Raw genomic sequence first — 10,004 nt, 5'->3', positions numbered from 1 at the left:
GAATCTTCACCTCTAACACTACATCACATATAAATGCACACATACTTTGTATATGGTATCATATAAACAAAATTACAGGTGTAGAATACAGTTTTTGCGAGGCTTGGGTACAGCTGATCATCCATGAAAAAGAATATCATGAAGCTCCCAGGGCGCAGGTCAGCACAGCCTGCGCAACTTTTATGCACCAACTAAAAAAGCAAGAGCTTAATGTAATTGCATTTTCATAGCGTAATTGTGTTACGCCCATCACCTGTGTCTCCTGCTAACCCGGAGCTTCACAAAAGGTCAATAGTGTTACGTAGTGGGTCCCAGCAGGGGTGGGACAAGACAGTTAATATGTCCCTCCAGCGAAAATACTGCATATATACTCTTGAAATCTATATGCCACATAATCTAAATATATTCCAGCAATGAATATACCAAGCATATAGATACCGTGTTTCCCCGAAAGTAAGACAGTGTCTTACATTCTTTTTACCCTCAAAAGTCCCACTATGTCTTACTTTCGGGGTATGTCTTGGAAAAAAAATTTCGATATCCCACACATCTCCCTTAGGGTTACAGCCCCATACAGTATCCGACACATCTCCCTTAGGGTTACAGCCCCATACAGTATCCCACACACTGTCTCCCATAGGGTTACAGTACCTGGTACCGTAATGGCGATGGGATCAATTCCTCTGTAGTGCTGGGTAGAGGTGTAGCTTCTTCTTCCTCGTGAAGGAGCCGCTGGTCCATTCAGAGGCTGCACATGAGGGCACGGAGGCTGCGTGTTTCTGTATGCCCCTGCGTGCTTCTGTATACCACAAGCATAAATATAAATCTGCAGTAAATAACCACTGATAAATATATGCCAGCATTAAATAGATTGTGCATCTAGGCTGCACTCGGACACAGACATCACTGTTAGGCTGCTGCTGTCTCCTATGTTGGTCCGTCCCGCTCTTCCTGTAGTCAACTCATTGCCAATCTCCATCAGGTAGAAAACATCATTGAAACTTCTCCTGGCCATGACTTATCACTGCAGAATTTGCCACCCTGGTGACTGTGACTCCTGGATAACATCTCCACACTGCTTCCCTAAAAAATATATATTTGTCAATAACAGCTAAGTGCCACACAATGCGCCCCCTGCATATACAGATAATAAACTGCAACCCCTAAATACATTATAATAGATAATACCATATACTTCCCCCTCATTAATTCATATTTAAAGAAAACCTTCCATTTGATTTGATGTATTATGAAGCAAACATCCATTGAGGCTGCTGTAGCTACACTGATGCAGGATCATATCTTGTTTAATCCCTGTGCTGAGTGGTTTTGCTGATAAAACAGATATAACATTATGATAATGAAGCTTGCTCGCTTCTATGGCTGCTTCAGCGTTTCTCCTAGCACGTGAGTTATTCTCTGCAGGAGAAGATGATGTAATCCCTGGGTTGTGCCTGAAGGCAAAATAATCAATTGCTGCACCATCCCCCAGCTGCTGTGTATGAGTGATTCAGCTCAGGTTGATTAGTCATGTCTTGATTAACCTCCATTTGTAATTACAAGCTCCCGTGTGTAATGTATGTCTGCCAGCTTGACCCAGCTTTCCCAAGGTCCTGAATGTTATAATTTTGTTTGTTTTTTTCAGCAAAACCACTCAGCTCAGGGATTAACCAAGATATGTTTCTGCATCAGTGTAGCTACAGCATTCTCAAGGTATGTTTGCTTCATAATGCATCAAATCAAATGGTAGGTTTCCTTTAACACCAGCAAATCATAATTTAGATAGCAGTGCGCCGCAGTATATATGTAGCCCCAACAGATGCCCTCAGGTATATATGTAGCCCTAGGGTCTCGGTACATGCCCAGCAGTAAACGGGTAGCCCCCACATGTGCCCTAGCAGTATATAGTAGCCCCTGCATGCCCCAGAAGTATACAGTTAGGGCCAGAAATATTTGGACAGTGACACAAGTTTTGTTATTTTAGCTGTTTACAAAAAACATGTTCAGAAATACAAATATATATATATATATATAATATGGGCTGAAAGTGCACACTCCCAGCTGCAATATGAGAGTTTCCAAATCGGAGAAAGGGTTTAGGAATCATAGCTCTGTAATGCATAGCCTCCTCTTTTTCAAGGGACCAATGGACTCTAAGGGCTTCAATTAACTCTGAAGGCGTCTCCCTCGTTAACCTGTAATCAATGAAGTAGTTAAAAGGTCTGGGGTTGATTCCAGGTGTGTGGTTTTGCATTTGGAAGCTGTTGCTGTGACCAGACAACATGCGGTGAAGCAGGACATCCTGAGGCTGAAAAAAAATTAAAAATCCATCAGAGAGATAGCAGACATGCTTTGAGTAGCAAAATCAACAGTCGGGTACATTCTGAGAAAAAAAGGAATTGACTGGTGAGCTTGGGAACTCAAAAAGGCTTGGGCGTCCACAGATGACAACAGTGGAGGATGATCGCCGCATACTTTCTTTGCTGAAGAAGAACCCATTCACAACATCAACTGAAGTCCAGAACATCTCAGTGAAGTAGGTGTATCTGTCTCTAAGTCAACAGTAAAGAGAAGACTCCATGAAAGTAAATACAAAGGGTTCACATCTAGATGCAAACCATTCATCAATTCCAAAAATAGACAGGCCAGAGTTAAATTTGCCGAAAAACACCTCAAGAAGTCAGCTCAGTTCTGGAAAAGTATTCTATGGACAGATGAGACAAAGATCAACCTGTACCAGAATGATTGGAAGAAAAAAGTTTGGAGAAGAAAGGGAACGGCACATGATCCAAGGCACACCACATCCTCTGTAAAACATGGTGGAGGCAGCGTGATGGCATGGGCATGCATGGCTTTCAATGGCACTGGGTCACTTGTGTTTATTGATGACATAACAGCAGACAAGAGTAGCCGGATGAATTCTGAAGTGTACCGGGATAAACTTTCAGCCCAGATTCAGCCAAATGCTGCAAAGTTGATCGGACGGCACTTCATAGTACAGATGGACAATGACCCCAAGCATACAGCCAAAGCTACCCAGGAGTTCATGATTGCAAAAAAGTGGAACATTCTGCAATGGCCAAGTCAATCACCAGATCTTAACCCAATTGAGCATGCATTTCACTTGCTCAAATCCAGAAAGACCCACAAACAAGCAAGACCTGAAGGCTGCGGCTGTAAAGGTCTGGCAAAGCATTAAGAAGGAGGAAACCCGGCGTTTGGTGATGTCCATGGGTTCCAGACTTAAGGCAGTGATTGCCTCCAAAGGATTCGCAACAAAATATTGAGAATAAAAATATTTTGTTTGGGTTATGTTTATTTGTCCAATTACTTTTGAGCTCCTAAAATGTGGAGTGTTTGTAAAGAAATGTGTACAATTCCTACATTTTCTATCAGATATTTTTGTTCAACCCTTCAAAATAAACGTTACAATCTGCACTTGAATTCTGTTGAAGAGGTTTCATTTCAAATCCAATGTGGTGGCATGCAGAGCCCAACTCGCGAAAATTGTGTCACTGTCCAAATATTTCTGGCCCTAACTGTATATGCATCACAGACAAAAAAATAAAAATGTAAAAAAAAAAAAAAATCAATACTCTCCTTCCTGCGCACCCTGCAACCGCGGTCCTGAGATCTTATGTCTGAGTAAGATCACTGCTAGAAGATGCAACGTGTCTCCATTCCATGCCGGACTTGTATAAGAAACCTATCTACAGGTCTTGTACCGTGAACTTCATGCAGGAGAAGACGTCCTTTATGGACAAGCTAAAGTCCTTTATCGAGGAAAAGGTGATCTCTTCTGTCCCCTCTGCCACGCAAACAGATCCCTTTCAGAAAAAGCCCAGACTAGTGTTAGATTCTTCCTCGGACGATGAGGATTGTGACTCAGAGGCAACGTCTTGTTCACTAGCTGATGCCGATGATCGGGATCCCCAAGAACTTCGTCAGAGAAACATATCTCGTCACCTGTTCCATATTGATAACCTCTTGAAGGCTATGAGGGAGACCCTAATAATTGAAGACAAGGTTCCCGCCATGTCTCAGGAAGACGAGCTGTTTGGCGGTCTTACGACCAAGAAGCAATGTGTGTTTCCTGTAAACAGTACCTTGATGGGGTTGATCATGGAGAAGTGGAAGGACCCCGAGAAAAAGATCATATTTCCAAAAATTTCAGAAGACATCTGGTCTTTGATCAAGAGGTTTCCAAGGATTGGGATCCATTCCCAAAGGTGGACGTCAAGGTGACTAAGGTGGTTAAGAAGACGGACCTCCCCTTTTAGGATTCAGAGCAGCTTGAGGATCCTATGGATAGGAAGTCTGACGCTCTCCTGAAGAAAGCCTGGGAAACCTCCATGCTCAGGCTCAAGTCAAATCTTTCTGCTACGTCTGTAGCAAGAACACTCTTCTTCTGGCTAAGAGAGCTAGAGTCTCACATCCAGAAGGGTACCCCCAGGGATCCTCTTCTAGAAAGCGTTCCTTTGCTGAAATCCGCCACTGCCTTTCTGCGGATGCAGCAGCTGAAGGTATTCGGTTTGCGTCCAAAGAAGGCGCCCTAACCAAAGCTACAAGAAGGGCTCTTTGGCTAAAGCAATGGGGCAGTGATATTCGTTCTAAAACCAAGTTCTGCTGCGTCCCCTTTTCTGGAGCATTTGTATATTCGGTCCAGAATCGGATGCCATCCTGGAGAAGGCCTCCAACAAAAAGAAGGGATTTCCAGAGAACAAGGTAGTTTATAAGAAGACTTCTTTCTTTTCGTCCCTTCAAGAACCCCAAGGACTCATTTCGTGGGAAAGGTTAACAGGGTCTCTGGAGCTACCCTAAGGGAGGAAGAGGAAGGGGCTTTCTCTTTGCTAACCCACCTGATGGTTCCGGGAATAACAAGCAGTGACACCAGGGTGGGGGGGCAACTCCTACGGATTCACATCCAGTGGTCATGTATTATATCGAATCCTTGGGTTTTGAACATTATCCATTCGGGATACAGGATAGAATTCAACCTGACACCCCCCGCCCCCCCTTCAAGGTTGGTCCTCCCTTTATCTTCTGCTTCCCCCTCCACTCACTCTCTTATATGGCAGGAAGTCTCTTCCCTCATCGACTCCGGGTGAAGTGGTTCCAGTTCCTCAAGATCAAGAGAATTCGGGTCTCTACTCTCCTCTGTTCCTGTTCAAGAAGCCCAGTGGTTCAAATTGGCTTGTGATAAATCTGAAGGTGTGGAACAACTTCATCACCTACCAGAAATTTCGTATTTAGTCCGGAAGATCCGCCACCCAACTTATTCACTCAAATTTCTGTATGTGCACTATAGATCTTCGGGATGCCTACTATCATGTCCCAATTCACCCCTTATCTCAAAAATATCTCTGATTTTCAGTCTTCTCTCCAGAGGGCTCTATTCTTCATTTCCAGTTTCGTGCTCTTCCCTTCCCTGGCATTTCTTCAGCTCCAAGAGTTTTTACCAAGGTTATGGTAGAGGTGGCTGCAGAATGGCTCCATTGTCCCCTACTTGGACGATCTCCTAATAGCAGGGAAGGGCCAAACCAGGTCTAACTGCTGCAAAAGTGCTTACCCTGGAAAAACTCTCAGACCTGGGGTGGTTAGTCAACACACAGAAATCAGACACCTTCCACTCAAAAGATTTTTCTAGGTGTATTGTTGAGTTCTACTCATCAGATGTCTTTCCTCCCTCAGGGAAAAGCAGGCAACATAAAAGATCCGATCCTTCAGGAGGAGGACTTCCATATCGATCAGAGGAGCTATGAAGATTCTGGGCCTTCTCACATCCTGCCTCCCTTCGGTAGCTTGGAGCCAGAGCCACTCTCGTCTCCTGCAGGGCTGGATTCTCCAGTCTTGGAACAGGAGTCCTTCCGGCCTAGACAGAAAGTCTTCATCCCGTCCTCTGTAAAAAAGAGACCTCCAATGGTGGCTAAATGACGGAAAATCTGGGAAAGGGAGTTCCTTGGCACTGCCTTCCGTGTGTCACCATAATGACTGACGAAAGCAGTACGGGTTGGGGAGCAGTCTTCCCTTCTCACTTCGCCCAAGGTTGGTGGACTCTATCCCAATCCAAGAAACCATCAAATTACCTGGAGCTTAGTGCTGTCTGCAAAGTCTGGAGGTTGAATGCTGCTCACCTGATAAACCGCCACGTCCACATCCTATCGGACAACACCACAGCAGTATCTTATCCTCCTGGACAGAAGTAAACATCCTGTCCATCTCAGCCACCCACCTGGGGAGAGTCCTAAACAGGGAGGCAGACTACCTTAGTAGAAGAGATGTTTTACCAAACGACTGGTGCCTCAATCAGGAGGTCTTCCGTCAGTTTACCAGCATCTGGGACAAGCCTCTAAACTACCTCTTTGCCACAAGGGGAAATTCAAAATGCCATCTGTACTACTCCCTAGAGTCAAAAGATTAATTGTGGCTCTATCCAGGGTCAGACCTCAGATCCTCAAGTGGGTTCCTACCTGGTATCTCACCTACTGGGATCTCACGTACTAGACGCCCTCTAAGTCTCCCTTTGAACCCTTGGAAGGCGCTAGTATTAAAAATCTAACTCTAAAGACTACACTCCTGTGACTTCAGCTTGGAGATTGGGGGAACTTCAGGCTATCTCTATTAGATTAGAGAACCTTACATAAGAATACTGTCTGAACGGATCATTCTCGCCTTAGATCCAAGTTTCCCCCCCAAGGTGGTGTCCAAGTTCCACAAGGACAAGAAGATCACTCTTCTGTCCTTCTGCAATAACCCCTCTTCAAGCAGAGAATCCTCGTGGCATTCTCTAGATGTAAGGCGTGCAATCTTAGCCTATATACAGGCCACAGACACTTGGCACATAGACCATAATCTGTTTATTCAGTTTCAGGGGAAGAAAGGGAAGAAGGCGTCCAAAACATCAATAGCAAGATGGCTGAGGACTGCTATCGCCACTTGCTATATGGAGCAAGGGAAAGAGGTTCCCACAAATCTGAAGGCACAATCTACTCGAGCCATGTCGGCTTCTTGTATCAATGAAAACATCAGCCTGTTCTGAAAAAAAAATAATTTACACTTTGCACAGCATCCTGAAATCAATGTATTAAAAAGTTATGGGTGTTAGATTATGGCTTTTTTTTTTTTTTTTTTTTTTACATAATAAAAACTAATCTTCATAATTTGCACTGACCCAAAAAAGTTTTTTTAAATCATATTTATGCCAACGTCCCGAATTGGGGAAAATACAAAGATAAATAAGGCGCAAAACCGGTGCATGCCAAACTCCTGTATGTGCATGAAAAAGTTTCCATAAATTGTACAAATTCGCAAAGAAAAGCACAAAAAAAAACAAGAAAAGTATCCAAAATAACATTCATTCACTATGAGTCAGTGAAGGCATTTTTATTATGTCAAAATACCTTTTGGTTGTCCATAATAAAATGTTGTCATGGAGCTTCTGCCCTTCTGTGTATGGGGTGTTACACTAGACATGAATGGATAGTGCTACAAACTATCCTTTTGCCCATGCTGCAGGAAGGGGGGTCAGTAAACCCATTTCTAGACACAGTTGGGACCTACGGCAAGTATATAGTTCATAGTTTATACGGTTGAAAAAAGACACTTGTCCATCAAGTTCAACCAAGGAAGGGAAGGGATTGGATGAGGAAGGGATTTAGGGGAAACAATTCTATATAACATAACCAGCAATGTTATTTAGGTGTAAAAAGGCATCTAGACCCTTCTTAAAGCTCTCTGCTGTCCCTGCTGTGACCAGCGCCTGAGGCAGGCTATTCCACAGAGTGACAGTTCTCATAGTAAAAAAGCCCTGTCGCCTCCGGTGATTAAACCTTGTTTTCTCCAGACGGAGACAGTGCCCCCTCGTCTTTTGATTTGATCTAATCTGAAACAACTTACCACCATATTTTTTGTATGGCCATTCATATATTTAAATAAATTAATCATGTCCCCTCGTAGTCGTCTCTTTTCCAGACTAAATAAATCTAGTTGTTTTAATCTTTCCTCATAACTAAGACCCTCCATACCCCTTATCATTTTTGTGGCTCTACGTTGAACCCTCTCCAGCTCCAGGGCATCCTTTTTATGGACCGGTGCCCAGAACTGGACAGCATATTCCAGGTGAGGCCGAACCAGTGCCTTGTACAGGGGTAATATTACATCCCTATCACGAGAGTCCATACCACTTTTGATACACGACAAGATCCTACTAGCTTTAGAGGCAGCTGATTGACATTGCATGCTGTTATTCAATTTATGATCTACTAGTACCCCCAGGTCCTTCTCAACAAGGGCCTCTCCCAGATTTACTCCCCCAAGGACATATTTTGCCTTTGGATTATTGGCCCCCAGGTGCATAACCTTACATTTATCCACATTAAACCTCATTTGCCAAGTGGATGACCAAACATTCAGTTTGTCCAAGTCACCCTGCAGCCTATGAACATCCTCCATAGACTGTATTACACTACACAGTTTGGTGTCATCTGCAAAAATAGACACAGTGCTATTAATTCCTACCTCTATATCATTAATAAATATATTAAATAGTAGTGGGCCAAGCACAGAACCCTGAGGTACACCACTCATAACTGGTGACCATTCCGAGTAGGAATCATTGACCACAACTCTCTGGATACGATCCTTCAGCCAGTTTTCAATCCAATTGCAAATGATTTCTGCCAAACCAATAGCCCTAATTTTACCCATCAGGCGTCTATGAGGAACAGTGTCAAATGCCTTTGCAAAGTCCAAGAACACAATATCCACAGCTGCTCCTCCATCCAGGCATCTGCTCACCTCTTCATAGAAGCAGATAAGGTTAGTTTGACAACTTCTATTCTTAGTAAACCCATGCTGGCTATCACTTATTATTCTATTTGATGCCACATACTCCAGTATGTAGTCTTTTACTAACCCTTCCAATACTTTCCCCACAATGGAAGTTAAGCTTACAGGTCTGTAATTGCCTGGCGAAGTTCTAGAGCCCTTTTTATATATTGGCACCACATTTGCCTTGCGCCAGTCACTTGGCACCACACCAGACATTACGGAATCCCTGAAGATTTTAGACAGTGGTACAGCAATAACAGAACTGAGTTCTTTAAGAACTCTGGGGTGTAACCCATCTGGTCCAGGAGCTTTGTACACATTGATTTTATTGAGCTTAGATTGGATAATGTCTACATTTAGCCAGTCTAGTATATTACAGGGTGCATGAACCGCACTGGCACCACCCAAGTCAGAAGTTCTCTCTTCTATTGTATAAACGGAGCTAAAAAACCTATTAAGTAACTCCGCCTTCTCTTGGTCTCCAGTCACCGATGCCCCATTTTCAGAATAAAGGGGTCCAACCTGTTCTGACCCATTTTTTTTTGCATTGATATACTTAAAAAAATTCTTGGGATTTGTTTTGCTATCTTTAGCCACCTGTCTTTCATTTTGTATTTTGGCTGATTTGATTTCTTTTTTACAGATTTTGGTAAGTTTTTTGTAAGTATTGAAAGCCTCTGGTGACCCATCAGATTTATATTTTTTAAATGCCCTCTTTTTCTCATTAATTGCCCTTTAAACTGTAGCTGTAAGCCACGCGGGATGTGATCTAGCCCGTCTATACTTGTTACCTATTGGAATAAATTTAGAAGTATAAAAACCCAGGATAGATTTGAATTTCTCCCATTTAACATTAGTATCACCATGTGACAGTATCTGATCCCAGTCTATATCCTGTATTGCAGCCCTGAATTTCTGGAAATTGGCCCTCTTAAAATTCAAAGTTTTCGATTTTCCCAACTGTTTCGGCTTTTTAACGTTTAAGAGGAAAATAATTATATTATGATCGCTGTTCCCAAGGGGTTCCCTGACACTGACATTTTGGACAATCTCCTCATTGTTAGAAATCACAAGGTCCAACAATGCGTCACCTCTTGTGGGATCTTCTACCAGCTGCACCATAAAATTATCCTGAAGAATGTTCATAAAATGTTTCCCCTTAATAGATGAAGACG

This window comes from Engystomops pustulosus, chromosome 7 (assembly GCF_040894005.1).
Source record: "Engystomops pustulosus chromosome 7, aEngPut4.maternal, whole genome shotgun sequence".
In the NCBI taxonomy this organism is placed as follows: Eukaryota; Metazoa; Chordata; class Amphibia; order Anura; family Leptodactylidae; genus Engystomops; species Engystomops pustulosus.
Note: the sequence above shows the minus strand (reverse complement) of the source record.